Source organism: Meriones unguiculatus, chromosome 10 (genome assembly GCF_030254825.1).
Source record: "Meriones unguiculatus strain TT.TT164.6M chromosome 10, Bangor_MerUng_6.1, whole genome shotgun sequence".
Taxonomy (NCBI): domain Eukaryota; kingdom Metazoa; phylum Chordata; class Mammalia; order Rodentia; family Muridae; genus Meriones; species Meriones unguiculatus.
The window spans coordinates 14,782,447-14,802,434 of NC_083358.1; the positions used below are offsets into that span (position 1 = coordinate 14,782,447).

Sequence of the window (19,988 nt, forward strand, 5' to 3'; positions counted from 1 at the left end):
TGAGGAAACATTTTATAATTTCTTTCAAGAATAGTCATGTAAGCTTAGAGTGAACATGCCCCATCTGCATTCATGATTAAAAATTACTAAGAAGCTAGACCTGATGGTTTACCAGGTTGTGCAAACACTGGATAGGTGTAGGCATGAGGCTCAGAAGTTCAAGGCTACCCTTGGCTACCTAAAAAGTTAGAATCCAGCCTGAGCTCTATGAGACTTACTTCCCAAAAAAAAAGCTCTTACTAATGCAGTCAGTGCAGATGTGAAAATACATGCTTTTGTCAATCAGCAGATGCTGTGAAACAAGCTCACACCCCATCACTATCCCCCCCCCCCCCGGCTAAGGAATTCCCTTCACTGTTTACTCCAGGACGGCTTCAAGGCTGCACTGCAAAACAATCTGCAAATCACAAGATGATCGCTGCAACCTGAAGAAGAAAACATGTCACAGCAAACAATCCAAGGTTCACTATTGTAATGACTCCAGTGATTAACTGAGTAGGACTAAATCTTGCTGTTTTCTCCTCTTGACCTTGTGTCATCTCACTGCTCTGTCTCCCAGATCATCAGATGGTTGACTGCTTGAAGTGAGATCCAGCCTCCTTTCTACAGATTCTCAGTGCCAAGTCTTTATTTTTCTATTTTTATTGCCCCAATCAAAATGTAAGCAGTGACACCAATTGAAGCTTGCAGGTCTGAGCTTATGCAGTGCTCCCCATTCGATATCTGAAATCACCTCATGTCCTTAGATTACAATGTGCACATGTGCATGCACGCACACACACAGACACACACACACACACAGACACACACACACACAGACACACACACACACACAAGAATGAGCATTGGTGTTGAAGGAACACACAGACATTGTGGCTGACAGAGAATACATTTCTGCTTCTTTGAAACCACAGGGCCCATTTCACTTTCTCATTCACACTGATCAACTCTGAGTCCCACAGACAAGGGCTGCAGCTTGGAAGCTGTTGCATGATTCCTTCACAGAGCAGGAGCAGGAGCACACCATGGGACTCGGGATAAAAAACTTGTACGTGTTCTCTAAGCAACCTCAGAGTGTTCTGAGACCTAAGGGCTCTTCACCCCAAGTCCTAAAACACCTCAGGCCAAACCACAAAAAATATAGGAAGCAGAAGCCTTTGTAAAATAGTTGAGCATAGATTCACATGTATCTCTGTGTTAATACTTTCGGCTTTTAGTTTTGTCTCTGTGTTTGGTGTATGCGTGGCTCATGTGTAGGTGTGTTTGGGCATACGTATGCCTGTGTGCACGTGTGTGGAGGCCAGAAGTGGTCTTTGTGTGTCCTGCTCTATCCCTTTCTGGCTCACTAATTTGAGACAGGATCTCCCACTCTACTTAGGCTCTCTCTTGTCAATGTCCCTACAGGGATTACAGATGGGTGTTAGGCCTTTGAACCCAAGTGTTGATGCTCATGCATCTAGCACTTTTCACTGTGAGCCATCTCCACAGCACTCCTTATAAACAACTGGCAAAATTAAATCGGGGCAAAAGGAATTCGGAGTTTTATCAAAAGGAATTCAAGGTATTATCAGGGTGCATCTATAGATAATACATTCATTCTTACCTGAAATTCAACACATTTCTTTCCAGTGAATCAATCTTGTTTTCTTGAACTCTATTTCTCTCTGTCTTTCAGACATAAAAGTGTATGTGCCACATTAAAATAGATTGTTTCTGCATGTCTTTAATTCTAGCACTGGGGAGGAATAGGTAGGCGGATCTCTGAAGTCAAGGCAAGCCTGGTGTACAGATGGAGGGTGCTTTTCTGGCATAACCTCAGTTAGCTTCAGCTCTGGGTGACAGCCTCTTCAGGACATCCTCACACAGCTCACATCTTTCATTTGTTCTTTTTCGCCTTCTGCTTTTCATCATGGCCTCTCCTCAGACACTGCCCTGTAGTGACAAGAGCACCCCTGTATTAAACAGCCAGATAACTGTGAGTGAAGGAGAAAGGCTTAGTCTCCACAGAACCTTTCAAATTTACATTTAAATGACCTCTGCCAAAAGCAGCCTGTCTTCTTCTCAGCCTTGGCAGCTTGCATGCCCTTCCAGGGTGCCTTGGGGACAGCATTTCACCTGCATTGTCTCAGCATCTGCCATCCTGGCCCTAAGCACCAACTTTCTAGCACTTCTAAACAATTAACATCCTGGATAGTGGCTTCCCACTGCCTGGCTGCCTGGGTCCAGAGCCTTATCTCCACAGGAAGCATTCGTTTGCATTCTGCCAACAATGTTGTATAGATATGTGAACCTTATTTTTCTCCAAAGCCCTACTGTCTTTTTAACATTACAGGAAAAGTTTCAATACCATGGTAATAATTACTGTATGCTGCTGGACAAACTGGTGGACAGATGCTAGAATTATGGGCCAAAGTTTAAAGGTAGGAGATCAATCTCGAAGTATCTTCCTTGAAATATTTATTAATGGCAAAAGCAAAATTAGCAATTGTCCTGGTTTGCTTCTCTGTTGCTGTGATAAAATGCAGGTGAAAAACAATTTATGGAGGAGAGGGTTTATGTAGCTTACAGGGTATAGGTCAACACCATCAGGCGAAGCCAAACAAAAAGTCAAGGCAAAACACTGAAGGTAAGAACTGAAGCAGAGGCCATGAAGGAATGTTGTTCGCTGGCTTGCTTCTCTTGACTTGTGCAGTTAGCTTTGTTATCTGGCATAGGGTTGCCTATGTAGGGCTGGTGCTGCCCAGAGTGAGCTGTGCCCTCTCCATCAGTCAATGCACTACACATATGCACAGGACAATCTGTTGGAATTAACTCCTCAAGGAGGTTCTCTTTTTCTAGGGAACTCTAGCTTGTGTCACTGACAAAAAAAATTAACCACACAGCCACCTCGATGGGAAGAAAGTCATCTTAACCAGGATGTCAAGTTCACAAGACCAGGGGAAATCAAACCATATTCCCACTGATGTCACAGACACTTCATTTAGATTTCTGCAGGCAGAGTGTTAGGTCCCGTGTGGCCCCTTGAATTCGTCATACGCACCCATTTGAGAGATGTCATGCAGTAGGTAACCAGTCCTCGTCAAATATGTCTGTCATGAAAAAATAAAGACCCGGAAATGACCGCGAGTGAGAAGACACAGAAATCAAGTTGAATAGAAGATGGTGACTGGAATCCTAGAACAAACAAACAGAAAATTAAAAATCAGTACATTTGTGAGAAACCCGAGTTTGTCACTTAGTCTTCCTGTGAACAAGTAAAGTTTGAGAGTGAGATGATACCTCTGTGCTAATCATAAGTTTCCTGGTCTTTATCACTGTGTTTCTAGTTCAGAAAAAAATTTATATATATATATATATATATATATATATATATATATATATATATGGCACAGAGTCTGTAGCAAATTTATCAATTATCATTTATGATTTTGGAGAATATATTGTTAGCAAGATTTCACAAGCTATTGCCTGAGGGTCAAATCCAATTCTAGCCTGCTTTAGTAAGTAATGTTTTACTGGAACACAGGTATAGCCACACGTTCCTTTGTGTGTTATCTATAGCTGCTTCTGAGAAAGAAAGGCAAAGATATATAGTTGCAACAGGACTGTACATATGACCAGCAGAGCCTAAAATATTTACTACCTGGTCCTCCGCAGAGGACCTGAGGCAGTGCTTGTATTTCACAGAGTGTTAATGGTTGGGCATTACCTTGGAGCTCTGAAATGAAAGGAAAAGAGGCCAAAAAGTGTGGATCCTGTGGCCAGTCACAAAGCATGCTCCTTAGATCTATGGCCTCTTTGCTGTCTTTACAAGGTGTTTGCTTTGCTTGCGGGCCTCCTCTTAGCCTGTTGGCTATTCTTCATCTTCTCTGTGGCCAGATGACTTCTCTTTACACAGGTTACAGGCCAGTGCTCCTCCAGGCTCCCTCAGCATCCCTCTCTTGACTCCTGCTGATGTTGCATAAATAGTTATCTGAAAGGTGATCACTGGAGTGTGAGGGTAAACTATAGCTTAATCAAAACATCCAATAAAGTAGGTATACATGTGTCTTCAAGGATACTAACCCTCCACCTACAATTACCAAAACTTCTAATAAATCTTTCCTGGCCATCACTCACATATAAAACCTTGAGCACTGGTGAGATGGCGTAGCAGGTAAAGATGCTTGATTCCAAGTCTGATGACCAGAATTGGATCCTCTGAACCTCCTGATCCTCCATGGTGGAAGGAGAGAACTGACTCCCAAAAGTACTATCGTGACCTCTGCAGATTCTCACCCACAAATACACACAGAGATACACTAAATAAATACTTAAGTATTTATTTAAACATCCATCTTTTGCATATAAAACCGACATTTTCAAAACACTTGCAGGCACTTGCTTTCCCTTTGGAATTTTCTGCATCAACAAATAGTCTCAAATTCACACCCTGCTCCAAGCCTGTCATTCAATCCAAATTATCTGAATTAGTAAGTCCTGACCCTCCTTACATCCAGATGCTCCCTCTGCCCTCTACTACCCTGCCCACTAAGGTAGTCTTGCTATTCTCAACTCTTAAAAAAAATTATTTGTTGACAGTGGTTTCTGATCTATTCATTTCCCCAAGACATCACTGCTTTGCATGGGGTCCATAGAGTATTTTCAAACAGCTGTGCTCTATCTGCCATCACCTCCCACCCCCACCTAAAACCATGTGAGGAATTCTCTTTGTTTTGAGATGGGATTCTTTATCTGGTTATGTTTTAGGTAGGCTACAAGGACCTTCACAAACCGGCCCTCACGTCTTCCTCTCCCTTCATTTCCATAGTCATTTATACCTACCTCATGATGAGGACCTTGAATTTTTAGCTGTGCCTCATTCTCTTCAGGTGTAGTTAAAATGGAACACCTCTCTTCATGCTGTTAACTCTCACTGTTGTCTATGAGATGTCATTGTTTCAGGAAGCTTTCCTTAGTCACTGTAAGGACTTTCTCCTGTGCTTCCCTCGCTCAGCACAGATCACTGTGTGATCGAAACTCTTGCTTGTCTGAACCAAGGTTTCCCAAAAGGCCCATATCTGTGTGGATGTTGCTGCAGATCAATGGGCTTGATGCTGATAGTGGACAGAGGGAATGCTGCAGCCTGGGAGCCAAAGTCACCTAAGATGGACTTCAGACTTCTTAGTTACAAACCTCTGTATCAAACCTATCTTTGAGACTATGGGGAAGTTTGGAATGTATTAACTTGGCAGAGTTAGCATCTACCAACCCAGAGCTAAGAATGTCATCAGGTGGCATCCAACACCTAAAACTAGAGATCACTCTACTCTGATGTCTTCACCAAGGTAGTTGGAGAATGCCTGATAAACAACTTAGTTTTTGTCAGTGATTATAAAATTTATATGACCTGTTCCACAGCACAGCCTGCCATCCAGGGCAAACTGACTCCATATTCAGAGACCTCACTCAATCCTATTTGGCTCAGAATTCTCTCTCATTCCCTTGGGAGCAAAAACTATTGTTTTTGTTGAAACCTAAACATGTCTCTCTCCCTCCTCACCCCTAACCTTTATGCCTCCTGTGGGCCAGGCTCTAATGATCTTTTGGAACAAGGAAGACAAACAAGAAAAAAAGAGACAAGGGAGTTCTGCAGAGTTCCTGTCTCTGAGTCATTATCACGTTCTGGTCTACTTTAACACTTTCTGATAAGTGGCTTCCATTCTGTCCTACAAAGATATGCATTCTTGCAAGTGGCCCTTGAGAATTAAAAGCTGTTAATGAAGTCTAGGATAACATGTTTGGGGATTCTACAGCTCTGGTTTGAATACTGAGGCAGGCAGAAAGCACCAAAGAGCCTTTTTGGACTTTGTTCTCTGTGAGCTGCCTGTGGGTAAAGCCAAACACATTATGAGTTTTTCTTTTTTTCCTCAAACACAAATTAAGAACGATAAGTAAATACATTTTAATTATTTAACACTACCAAGCAATTACTCCCATTCATTGAGTGATTCCATACTTGGGAACAATTGTGGTATAAGCTATGTGTGGAACTTGAAATGCAAAGATGGCACAGCACCAGCTATATAGGCCTTGGCTCTACGTGAACAGGATACTAGGAAAATATGTATCCCAAAGCATAATGTCAATACAACCAAGCCATTTCTACTATGGACTGCTGCATGGAGCACATTTGTATTTTGTTTTGTTTAGTTTTTTGAAGCAGGGTTTCTCTGTGTAGAGCTGCCTGTCCTGGAACTCTCAGAGATCTGCCTGCCTTTGCTTTCTGAGTGCTGGGATTGAAGGTGTGCACCACCATGCCCAGTTACATGAAACACATATGAAAAGTATCTGTTAAAAGTACAGGAAGAGGATTCTGAAGAGATGGCTCAGCAGGAAGCAGTACTTACTGCAGAGGACTTGAGTTCAGTTCCCAGCACTTCCTGGGCGGCTTACAACTGTCTTTAATGCCAGCTCCAGGAAACCTGATATGTTCTTCTGACCCTATGAGTGCCAGGCATTTGTGTGGTAATATACATGCATGTAGGCAAAGCACTCACACCTATACAAATAAATAAATAAATGAGTTTTTAAGTACATGAAGAAGAGAAGAGCAGTGTTAAGTCCATGCATATTGGAATATCAAACCATCGTTTGCTCAGACTGGGTAAGTGTTTGAGGTCATCTAGTTTATTCCCTCTACATGGAATTCACACATTTTTTTAATTAATGTGAAAAAACTGTGCCCTGGGAGATTCTGTGGCTTACCTAAGATTGCCAAGCAATGTCAGAATCATAATTACAACCTGGACTCCCTCTCTCAAAACGTAGCTTTAAAATATAAACAAGAGAAAGTTATCGTGATCTTTAATTTATCTTGGGAGTCGTGTCTTTGCAAACTGCCAAGCTTTAAAAAATCTTCCATTTGTATTCATGGGGAAAAAAAAGTCAGGGTGTTTGTACAGTCAAGGACAATTTACTCTCCCTTCTTACAAGTCAGTTAATAGACCAAAGAAACTGGCCTCAAGCACCTTGCAAAAAGAAGAAAATGTTAAGATTTCAATCTGGCATGCCAGGGAGATGGAGAAATCTCCAAAAAAGGATCCAGGTGGCTTTCAAACACCTGTCAGGGCAATTGAAACCTGTGTAGCTAACCAGAGCTAAAAGGCCTGTTAGAAATTCTATTTCTCCCTTCATTCACTTATATATAATTATGTGTCTATAATTATATATATTATGTCATTATACGTAATTATGTGCAATGACATGTTATATAAAATATGTAACTATAACATTGGTATATAATTAAAATATGTTTTCTTATTTTTTCCTGGTTAAAAATGTAGTTGTTACCCCAAATCGTTTTGTGTTATTTATTTACAGAAGGTAGAACGTCTGACGAAAGTGACGAAAACCCTGACTAAACAGCCCGACCACAACAATCTGCCCAGGTAGCAGCGTCTTGCCAGGAAGGAATTACCCAACCAAGTCCAAGAAGCCACTTTTGGATTGAGCACCCTGCAGAGCAGATATTCATGTGGGCTTCTTGTCTGTGGGTTTGAAGTGTTGACTGAGTACATCAAGAACTGCTAAAGGGTCATTTATTTTTCTAGTATAGAAATTTTTGTACAAGTGTGAGAACCGGAGTGCGCCCTGAGGATATAACTGTCTCCCATAGCATGTCATGGAAAAAAAATGGAATGTTCTGGTATTTGGTAGAATGGTCAGGAGACCCACAGCCTGGTAGTCTGTCACACAGAATGGATGTGAAGCAGGTGCTTGCCTACAACTTTATCATGCCCCGACATTTATTTATTGCTGATAGTTCTACCTCCGTGACGTTACTTTCAACAATTATTTCACTGTTTCCCTCACACACACATGTGCACACACAAACTATCCATGCAAACAGTAAGTGTAACAACATAGAAACACACACTGTGAAACTTCAAGGGCATCTGTGCTCCGGGTAAGGGTGAGTAAGGGAAGTGACACCAACGTCTTAAATCTCCTTCTGAAAAGAAAAATGTTTGTCTACACGGAGCCACCCCAGGCAGTGAAGAACTTGCTACTCAAGCACATAGACCTAAGTTCAATCCTCAGCAATCATGTAAAATGCCAGGTGATACCAGCTTCTTACAATCCTAATGTTCTGGAAACAAAGACAGGGAGATCTCTGGGGCTTGCTGGCCTGCCTGCCTACCTAACCAATGAATCCAAGTGCGTGAGATACTCTGTTTCAACACAAAAGTGACAAAGATGACGATGATGATGATGATAGTGGTGGTGATGACAATGATGTTGATGATGAGTAGCTTTTGAGGTACAACACTCATGTTTGACCCTTGGCCTCCGTGCACATGCACACAGGCAAGCACACACATATGAACACATAACTATATACCTACACTCACAAACAGGAACACACACAGTGAATAAGATAAAACATGCTGGTCTACAGACGAATTGTCATTTGTCCCCCCAGTGGGTATCTCAATCTTTGTTTCTCAATAAGACACTCGTATTGAAGTTTAGTTAGCATGTCTCATGTACACGAGTGCTTCATTTTTAAACAGTATTCCATAGTGTCATCTCCAATCCCTTCAGCTTTCAAATACACCGCAGGTGCATGGCATGATGCTTCTGCATCATCAATTTATCACCTTACAAAAGGAATGTATGTGGCTATGAAATGTCAATCCGATGTCATCTTCTGGTGAAAGGGCATAGGTATCCATGTGACCATCCAAAAGAAGGCCTGGCACCTTGTGTCAGTCACTCGTTGAAGGAAGCCATTCCTATTTTAATATAGCAGGAATCTGGGCCAAGATACAGAGTGACACAGGAATAGAAAATGCACACTGAAGGAAGTATGAGGAGGAACGACACCAGCCCACAAGATAAAAACCACCTTCCAGGCACAGACACTGTCTGTCAGCAAGAGCAGAGCACACACATCAGCAGAGGCGCCTGAGGATCCAAGGAGAAACACTGATGAAAACAACACATCGCCATGTGCAGAACAGACCGTCCTTCAGCGTGGCTGCGGACCATGTGTCTACACCAGTGTGCAAAGTGTCGTGTTGCCTGTGACAAGCGCACTTACATTGTTTGTGCCGTGCTCTCTGCCACCTTGTCACATTCAGGGATAAGGGAGTCTCTCTCACGAAGATCAAGGATTTCTCATACAAGAACAAGAGCTAACGTTGCTGAAGGCACCTGAAAGGAAAGCTTTTGATGTGTGAATTTGGGACAGGTGTGTCATCTTCGTACTCAGGAAAACAAAAGAGGAAGAAGAAAAAGAAATGCTCTCAGCTCTTAGCATTCAAACTAGAATTGTCTCACTCTTCTTGGTGTGTGTGTGTGTGTGTGTCTGTACATAATCATAAGATATATTATTGTATATATATGAATTTATAGTCATATTCTGTTTAATACAGACAATGTTATATGTTTTATGTATCCATCATATATTTAGAATGTGTGATAAGGAGGAAGTTACTTAAGGATATTTTCTCTGTTGTCTTAATGATTACATTTTTAAAATGGAATAAATAGATTAGCAGAATAACAACTGAATATCTATGGGGCTGGAGAAATGGCCCAGCTGCACACTGCTATTGCAGGGGACCTAGGATCAGTTTCTAGCATCCATATTGCAAGGCTCACAACTGCCGATTGCTCCAGCTCATGGGATCTGATGCCCTCTTTTAACCTTTGTGGGTACCTGTACTTATGGGCACATACCCATGCCTAAACACACACACATACACAAAACTAATTTTTTAATCTTAAAAATTTATAGAAAAATTTAATTTCAGGGAGACAAAAATAAATGTAGGGGTGTGGGTGTTTAAATTTGGTTTTATACATTGGACAGGGATTCCTCTGAAATTTGTGAATTAAAATGAAATTTATTAAAAGACAGAAATATACTTTAATATTTTAGGTTGCTTATGCAAGAGCACACTTGGTGTTTATGCGTCTGCTGTGTGTACATATGCTTTGTGGGGGATCAGTACACATGCGCAGATGTTCATTGGATATGCTTGTGACATGTATGTTCAAGGGTGTGAGGCATGACCCATACACCAGCATTCTGAGACCGATAAGATTCCTCAGTGCTGTGCTTCCATTTCTGTTGCAATGCTAAAATATCCTGACCAGAAAGCAATTTAAGGTAGACAGGTTACAATCCTGTGTTGTGGGGAAGTCAAGGCAGGGATGTAAAGCTTTCCATCCACCCACAATCAGCAGCAGAGAATATGGATGGGCACCCACCCTTGAGTGCTTGCTGCTTACTGACTAGCTATTTTTCTCTACTCTCACAGACCTCAGGGCTCAGCTCATAAAAAACGGAGCCACCCACATTCAGGGTGCATCTTTGCCCTTCAATGAATAGTCAAGAGAATCCACCACAGACATGCCCACAGGCCAACCTGACCTATATAATTCTTTAACTGAGCCCCTCTTTTCAGGTGATCCTAGGTGGTAGCAATTCCATATTTAAAGCTAGGCAGCAGAGTTGACAATAGTGCAGTGCCACAGAGGAGCCCGGACAGGACTCCAATTCCCCTTTCCCATACAGTCTTCAGAAAAACTATAGGACTTTAGGTTTAGAGCAAAGTGAAAAGCTTCAGGGTGATTTAATAAACAGGTGCCTGCTTTGCATCATCCCATTGCCTGTGTAGTTAGCTCTACTGATTTTTTTTTTTTTTTTTTTTTTTTTTTTTTGCCAGAACAGGGTAGGAGAGGAAGACATTACTTTGGCTCATGGTTTCAGAGTGATTTCAGTCATAGTAGGAAAGGCATGATGGAGGGGGCGCTCAGTCTATGGTGGTGGGATCTTGTGATGGGACCACTGGCATGACACCTGGACCAGAGAGGAGGGTGCTCAATCCTCCAGAGCCCCCCTTCCCTCCCATAGTCACCCCATCTTACCAGAAAGACCCTACATCCCCAAGTCCCTGTAATCTCCTAAAACAGTACTACTAGCTAGAAACTCAATGTGCAAATATGAGTCCATGGGAGGACATTTCGAAGTCAAACCGTAAGAAGGTATTTCTTAGAAGGAAGAAGGCATCTGTTGGTAGGCTGCTCTGGGCATGAGGAAAGAGTTTCAGTGGGCATATGTCTCCATGGAAGCATGTTTTCTAGTTTTAGTGGCACTTACTACCAGTGATTGACTTCACAGACAGGTAAAAACAAATGGAAGTAACATTGGCTCTCAGCTGACATTTCCTATAGGACATCAAGGCTCCCTGTTTATTGACAGGCCATAAACTGTCCTTCAACACAGTATGCCCATTTCAAACTTTTCTGTCACCGAGAAGTTGATTTTTCTTCCCTGTGCCTTAAGGCTGATGTTGCTAACGACCCCACAATTTTCTTCTAACAGATAGTGGTGGCACTTTTTTTTTTTTTTTCAAATGGCCCATGCTATTCTCAGAAGATAGGCATTGTGATTTATTGCCTTCAGAGTTTATCAATATTAATGAGAAATGCGTATGTTTACTAGATCTGGCACTTACTCAAGCTGAGAGAGATTACAAATTTCGCCATTATTTGTTGTTATCAAGGTGACATGGACCTTGCTAAGGAAGGAGATCTACTCAGATGAATATCTTTTACTAAGAATGAGATCTCTTTCAGCTATATTTTTACCGGGATAGTGAAAGAGAGAAATATGATAAAGAGGTGGCTCCGGGGTAAAGTTTACATGCTAGTTTAGGAAATCGACAGATGTAGCTGTACGAGAGATATGGCTCAGTGGTTAAGTGTGAGCTGATCTTGCACAGTTCAGATCCCAGCACCCACACGAGGCAGCTCACAACTGCCTGTAACTCCAGTTTTAGCGGATCTGATACCCTCTTCTGGCTTCCATAGATACTTTTCCTGTGCATTCTCTCTCTCTTTCTATCTATCTATTTTTCTCTCTATCTCATACACACACTTAAATATTTTTTAAAAAATTTAAAATCTAGACAATAAGGCAGTTGGAACATTCATTTTAATTGTACATAGCCATTTTACAACATATCTCTATTAATATTGCATTAAAAATGCATGCTCATGATAATAATTTAATTTATCTTATGACAGGACCTAATGTCTTCTATATGTTCTAGTTTCATCTCTATTGCTGTGGTAGAATACTCTGACAAAATACAATATTCTTTTAAGGGATTAAAGGTTTATTTTAGGTTACAAAACCAGGTTATAGGCTGTAATGGAAGTTTTGGGTTCTTTTAAAACTCAGTTATGTTATGTAAATATGTTTTTGTTTTAATCCCAAGTGAGGGATTTTTAGTTTGGTCTTTAGTTTGTCCACTGCTGACAATTGCCTCCTGTGGAGCGTGGTCTTTGCCAGCTTGTAAGTGCCTGTCTCATGCAGCACAGAATCCTAGACCACAGCATGGTCTAGGACTCTGAGGGACATAAATAAGAGAGATCAGAAAGAGAAGGGGTGATGTGTGGCAGTTTGAAGGGACCAGAGACAGACGGTGTGGCAGTTTGGAGTGGACAGCTGAGAGAAATGTTTCAAGGCTGTGGCATGAAGAAGATAGATGAGGAGACTGTTTGCTGCGTCTGCTGTGGATGGAGATTGGTGGAGCCCCCAAAGAATGCATTGATCCTAAACAGCTGGGAGAAGTAAAGGGGTCTCTGCCTCTCTCCCCACTATTCTCCTCTCTTCTACCTAGGGTTGGAGGGGGTTAGAATGGAGAGGCTTTAAGGAAACACAAATAAAAAAGAGTTTAAGAACAATCACAATGCTGGTTAGAGTCTTTCAGAGGCCCTCTGTGGTAAGCTCCTGTCCTGTTTCTTGTTTTCTCCTTCTTCCAATGTTCATCCTGTTTGCCTTTCTAAGTGAGGATTGATCATTTTGCCCAGGGTCCTCCTTCTAGCTCAGCTTCTTTAGGTGTACAGGTTTTTGTAGGTTTATCCTATATTTTATGTCTAGTATCCACTTATAAGTGAGTACATACAATGTGTCTTTTCTGAGACTGATATTCCAACCAAGGACCATTCATGAATAAAACCTGGAACCCCTGCTCAGATGTAGCCCATGGTAGCTCAGTATCCAAGTGGGTATCCTAGTAAGGAGACTATCTCTGACATGAACTCATTGGCTATCTCTTTGACCACCTCCCCCTGATGGGGGAGCAGCCTTTTGAGGCCACAAAGGAGGACAATGCATCCAGTTCTGAGGAAACCTGAGAAGCTAGGGTCAGATGGAAGGGGAGGAGGACCTCCCCTATCCGTGGACTTGGAGAGGGGCATAGGGGAAGATGAGGGAAGGAGACAGGGGTTAAGAGGGGAGGAGGAAGGGACTACAGCTGGGATAAAAAGTGAATAAATTGTAATTAATATAAAAATAACAATTTAATTAAAAAAAGAACAATCATAACAACAGGCCAGCACAGCAGGGACATCGCAAGGCAGGAGTTTGAGACAACTGGGAACAGCTATAGTGAGGAGCAGGAAGAGAATGAATGTATATAGTATGCTTACTTCTCAACTACGTGTCTCTCCTCTTGTGTATTTCAGGACTCCAAAACAAGGATGGTACCACCTACTCTCAGGCTATGCTATCGCAAGACAATCTCCCACAGATATGCCCACTGGCCAACCTGATCTACATAATCCCTCACTGAAACTCTCTTCTCAGGCGATTCCAAATTGAAAAACTTACCACCATACCAGGCTAACCTCAAATCACTCTATGGCCAAAGTTAGCTGTGAAATCCCCAATCTTTTCTCTAGTGCCTGGTTTATTGTGAAGGGCTGGTAACTGAACACAGGGCTTCATCCATGGAAGGCAAACATTGTACCAACTGAGGTACATAGATCTTTAGCCTGTGATAATATTTGGAGTAGTATGGACCTTCTACTCTGGTAGCCTGTAGCCATATGTGTCTACTTAACGCTTGAATATGGCTTAATCTAAATTGTCATAAATGTTAAATACATCAAATACATAATTAGGACTTCAAAAGTGTTGAATTAAGGCAATATGTATGTGTGAGACACAGATACATCTCAAATGTTTTACACGGATTACCCATTCAGACGCAGATGCTAGGTTAATATGTACAAAAATGAATGTATCAAACTAAATATTTCATGCTCCTTTTTTTTCTATCCTGGCCACCAAAACCTAAAAAAAATCTTATAAGTGTTAACATACTTATCTTGGGCCAAAATGATTTAAAAGCATGAAATAAGATAAAATAAAATTAATAATATAAACATAAAATGAAATAATACAATGAAAGCTTCCATTTTATTTTTCCCCTATCTCAGCCCCAGTCATTCTTCTGAGAATTAAATTTTCCTGGACACTCGAAAATACAGATGAATATTTGTAATATTTGTATACATATGAAATAACTTGGCTTTCACATATAAAGAGACTGGATTGGAATCTTATCATAAACATGACCCTTTTAAAGCTTTTAGTTTTACTTTAATAAATATGCGATGTCTACAGCATGCTTTCTGGTATCTGCATAGAATCTCCTTAGAACTCTTTGTGTAGGCACAGACCTCCTCCTCCTCCCTGTCTGTTCCCCCAGACCCAATCTTTCAGTCCCACCACTAGTGCTGCAACACAAAACCAGCTGCAGCCTCTCTTCCCCTCTCCCCACATCTTGTGCAACCCATAGGCCATCCCCTTTTAACCCTCTTCTCCCCTCTCCTTGGTGTATCCCAGTCCCCAACTCCAACAGGCACCCTCTAATAACTCACAGTCTTCTGCTAGAAAACAAGGTAGGCTGCCTTTAGACTTTCTTAGCTCTCTCTGTTCCCCCAGACCTAATCCCCAAGTCTCATCCCCAGCTCTGCAGCAGAATTCCCATGGCAGCATTCCCTCTCTCCACCCCCCATCTCTGGTGAATGCCACCAGATATCTCCTTCTAACCTTCCTCGCCCCCCTTGTTGCTTTGTCCCAGACTCCAACCCTGCAGGCACCCCATGCTAACTTAAGGGCCACTCCTCCAAGAGTAACACTTTCCTTGAAGCCAGATCTGCACCTCTCCTACTGCTCTTGAGATGAAAGCCTTCAGTCTCATTCCCAGCTCGGTAGCAGAAAACCTGCTGTGGTCTCTCTTTCATTCCTGACTCCATCCCCAATGGATAACAAAGACTTTCTTCTCCAACCTTCTTTTCCCCAACACTTCCCAGTATCCTAGCCTCCAGTTCTCAGCAGACATTCCTTAAGAACACACCACCTGAACAGGTCAGTAAAACAAGCAGCACACCACCATCACATTCTCAGAAAATCAAGAGAGAAAACAGAAACCAAGGAACAAAACACCCACCCAACAAAGACAAATCCAAAAATCAGCACCTAGACCTTTTAGTCATTTCAAACTCAGATGCTGAAACTTCAGTGTAAAAACACAATAAAAAAACAGGGCAATATGGCTCCCCTAGAGCCCAGCATTCCTACCACACCAGGCCCTGGATATTCCAATATAGATGAAGGACAAGAAAAAGTCCTTAAAATCAACTACATAAAGAGGTTGTTAAAGAAGGCATGAAGGAATCTATTAAAGAAATTTAAAGAAGCACATACAGTTGAATGAAATGAATAAAACTTTTCAAGACCTGAAAATAAGAAAAAAAAAAGCAGTAAAGAACAAACTGAGGGAATTCTGGAAATATAAAATTTAGAAATTTGAACAGGAACCACAGAGGAAAGCTTCGCCAACAAAATACAAGAGATGGAAGAGAGAATTGCAGGCACTGAAGATATGACAGAAAAAATGGATACTTCAGTCACTATGAAAAGACCAAACCTAAAAATAATAGGTATAGAGGAAGCATAGGAAGGCCAGCTCAAAGGTCCAGAAAAATTCTTCAAAAATATCATAGATGAAAAATTTTTTAACCTAAAGAAGGAGATTCCTATAAGGGTAAAAGAAGCTTACAGTACACCAAATAGATTGGACCAGGAAAGAATGTCCTCTCCCTTGCCGCATGATGATCAAAACACTAAACATATAGAACAATGAAAGAATATTAAAAGCTGCAAGGGAGACAAAACAAGTAACATATAAATGCAGACCTATTAGAATTACACTTGACTTCTCAATGGATAATCTAAAAACCAGAAGGGCCTGGACAGATGTGCTGCAGACCCCAAGAGACCACAGACGCCAACCCAGACTACTATTCCCAGCAAAATTTTCAGTCATCATATGTGGAGAAAATAAGATATTCCATGATGAAGTCAAGTGTAAATAATATCTGTCGACAAATCCAACCCAAAAGAAGGTGCTAGAAGAAACACTCTACTCTAAGGTTAATGCCAGACACGAAAACATAGGGAATTAATACTCACACACAAGTAAAACCAAAAGAAGGGAATTGAACACACAAATACTATCACACATACACACACAACTCACACACACACACACACACACATCACCATCACCAACAGAAGGAACAGCAGCAGCAACAATAAAATTACAGGAATCAACAGTTATGGATCATTAAGATCTCTCTACACCAATGGACTCTATTCCCCCAATAAAAAGTTGTAGACTAACAGAATGAATGTGTGAACAGGATTCATGCCTCTGCTACATCCAAGAAATACACCTCCTCAACATCAAGGATAAACATTACCTCAGGGTAGAAGGTTGGAAAAAGATATTCCAAGGAAATGTGGTATAGCCATTTGAGTATCCAAGAAAATGTAGTTCAGACCAAAATTAACCAAAAGAAATATGGAAGGACACTTCATATTCATTAAAGGAAAAATCCACCAAGATGACATCTCAGTTCTTAACATTTATTCCCCACACACAAGGGCACTCACATTTGAAGAAGAAACATTACTAGAGTTTAAGCCACATGTGAAACTTCACATGTTAATTGTAAGAGACATCCATACACACTCTCACCAGTAGACAGGTCATCCATACAAAAACTGAACAGTGAAATATTGGAACTAACAGATATGAACCAAGTGGACAAAATAGATATCTATAGAACATTTTACCCAAACACAAAAGAATAAACCTTTTTTTTTTTTCTCAGCACCTTAGGTAACTTTCTCCAAAACTGACCACATACTCAGACACAAAGCAAGTGTCAACAGAAACAAGACCCTAGGGAGGAGGCTTAAATCTAATTCAGAATGGCGAACAGGATAGATGCCAGAAGTGGTGGAAGAAAGGGGACAGGATGGGAGCCTACTATAGAGGGTCCTCTGAAAGGCTCCACCCACCAGGGGATCAAACCAGATGCTGAGACTCACAGCTAAACTTTAAGCAAAGTGCAGGGAATCTTATCGAGGAAGAGGGGATAGAAGGACACGGAGGGGACAGGAGGCCCACAAGGAGACCAACAAAGCTAAAATACCGGAGCCCAGGGAGTCCTGCAGAGGCTGATGCACCAACCAAAGACTATGCATAGAGAAGACTTAGAGCCCCTGCTCAGATGTAGCTGATTGGTAGCTCAGCCCCCATGTGGGTGCCTGAGTAAGGGGAGCAGGAGCTGCCTCTGTCATGAACTTGATTGACTGCTCTTTAATCACTTGCCTTGGGGATGCAGCCTTTCCAGGCCACAGAGGAGGAGGATCCAGGAAGTCCCAATGAGACTTGATAAGCTAGGGGTACATCTGCTCAAAGGAGGAGAACTCCCCCTTACAGTGGACCAGGGGAAGGGGATAGGGAAAAAGAGGGAGACAGGGCGGTACTGGAGGGAGTTGAGGGCTATATACTGAATCCAGATATATAATGAATAAATTGTAAAAAAAAATAATGAAATAACTCCTGCATCCCATACAATAACCATGAATTAAAGCTGGATATTAACAACAACATAAACAACAGAAAGCTTACAATCTCATGAAAACAAAACAACTCTCTACTGAATAAAAATTGGATCAAGACAGAAATAAAGAAGAAAATTAAAGATTTTCTAAAATTCAGTGAAAATGAATACCAGCATATACAACCTTTTGGAGCACAAAGAAAACAATGCTAACAGGAAAGTTCATAACATTAAGTGCCTACACAAAAGAAAAAAAAATGGAAATATCTCATACTAGCAACCTAACAGCAAACCTAAAATGTCTAGAGCAAAAAGAAGTAAGCATGCCTAAGGAGTATACAGTAGGAAATAATCAAACTGAGAGCTGAAATCAATCAGATGAAAACAGAGAACAAGACAAAGAATCAATGGAACAAAAAGTTGGTTCTTTGAGAAAATCAACAACATAGACAAACCTTTATCCAAACTAACTAAAAGATGCAGAGAGGATATCCAAATTAACAAAAAAAAATTAACAAAAGGTGGGCATAACAACAGACAACAGAAGAACTCCAGAGGCTCATAAGAACACAATGTAAAGGACAATAGGACCTACCTGTACTCCATCCAAATGGATAATCTAAAAGAAATAGATAATTTTCTCAATAGGTACCACTTACTAAAGTTAAATCAAGTTCAGTTAACCAATTTAAACATACCTATGATTCCTAATGAAATAGAAGCAGTTGTCAAAATCTCCCTACCATAAAAAAGACCCAGGGCCAGACATTTTTAGTGCAGAATTCTACCAGACTTTCAAAGAAGAGTTATTGATGATACTCCTCAAATTATTCCAAAAATAGAAACAGAAAGAACAATATCTAGATCATTTTATGAGGTCACCATTATCTTAATACCCCACCCACATAAAGATTCAATAAAGATAATTATAGACCAATTTCTCTTATAAACATAGATGCAAAAATCCTCAACAAAATACTTGCAAACCTAATCTAAGAACGCATCAAAAAGATCATCTACCATGGTCAAGTAGACTTCATCCAAGAGATGAAGGGATGGTTCAGTATAGACTAAATTGGAAGTCTCCATCAAGTCCTTTCCCTTAGAGTTTAGGGAATCCTATGGAAGAGAAAGCATAAAAAAAATTTAAGAATCAGAGTGGATGGAGGACACCAGGAAAGCACAATCCTCCGAATCAATGAAACACATGAGCTGAAGCAGCAAGCATGGAGCCTACATGGATCTACACCAGGTTCTCTGCAAATATATTATAGCTACTAACGTATTTTTTATGGGACTCCTGACTGTGAGGGCAAGTGGGGTCTCTGACTCTTGCCTGCTCTTGAGACTCTTCTCCAAAGCTGGGTCCAGCTTTGATATGAAAGTTTTTCTTTCATCTCATTTTATATTATTTTGTCAGGTTTGGTTGTTATGCCTTAGATGCCTGTTCTTTTCTACTGAGAGAGAAAGGGAGGGGAGGAGGGTGGGCAGGACCTTGCAGGAGTAGAAGGAGGGGAAACTATAATCAGGGTATATTGTATGAGAAAAAAAGTCCATTTTCAATAATAAAGAAAAAAAGAACTCAATGGGATCATAGGTATATATAAATTGATTATCTGAACTTGATTTAACTTTAGTAAGTGGTACCTATTGAGAAAATTATCTATTTCTTTTAGATTTTCCATTTGGATGGAGTACATGTATGTCCTACTGTCCTTTACATTGTGTACATAGGTGTCTTTGGCTTTGGCAAGACTCTTCTGCCTGGTCTATGCCATTTTCACTGCAGTCCTCAAAGATTCATTTCCTCTCTCACATCCTCTTCCAGAACAGCCTTGATTAGATACAGCACCTGCTATCACTCCGAAGCCTACATCATGGAGAAGGACTCAGGCTTCCTGTATCTCTGAGGAAAAGCCTCCCAAACCTCTGTATCCAAATCTCTGCTTCTTGTTGCCCTTCTGGTAACAGTGCTCACATGGGTTCATGGTATAAGCAACTGTGAATCCAAACACTAAAATATATTCAATGATTACATCAGCTAATCATGAAGATGCCTCTTGGTAGAAGGTTTTTGTGTTTTATTCCTTAACAGCAGCATTCAAGAGAGACCTTGGACTCATGTAGAAATGAGGGTGAGGTACAGTGAATCTTACTATAAGTAGCAGGATTCCTTGAAGTCTTTTGTTTTGTTTTGTTTGTTTTTGAGACAGGGTTTCTCT

At 41.0% G+C, this 19,988-nt stretch overlaps 1 long non-coding RNA gene across 4 annotated transcripts in view; it reads left to right on the forward strand.

Annotated features, from left to right (window-relative positions):
* Nucleotides 1-19,392, forward strand: part of LOC132656806 (uncharacterized) — a 62,970-nt gene extending 43,578 nt beyond the window's left edge. For all 4 annotated transcript variants that reach the window (XR_009594542.1, XR_009594540.1, XR_009594539.1 and 1 more), the window contains 2 exons: nt 7,363-7,430; nt 13,528-19,392. This is a non-coding gene — a long non-coding RNA (uncharacterized LOC132656806). The remainder of the gene's footprint in view (nt 1-7,362; nt 7,431-13,527) is intronic.
* Nucleotides 19,393-19,988: the final 596 nt, after the last annotated feature.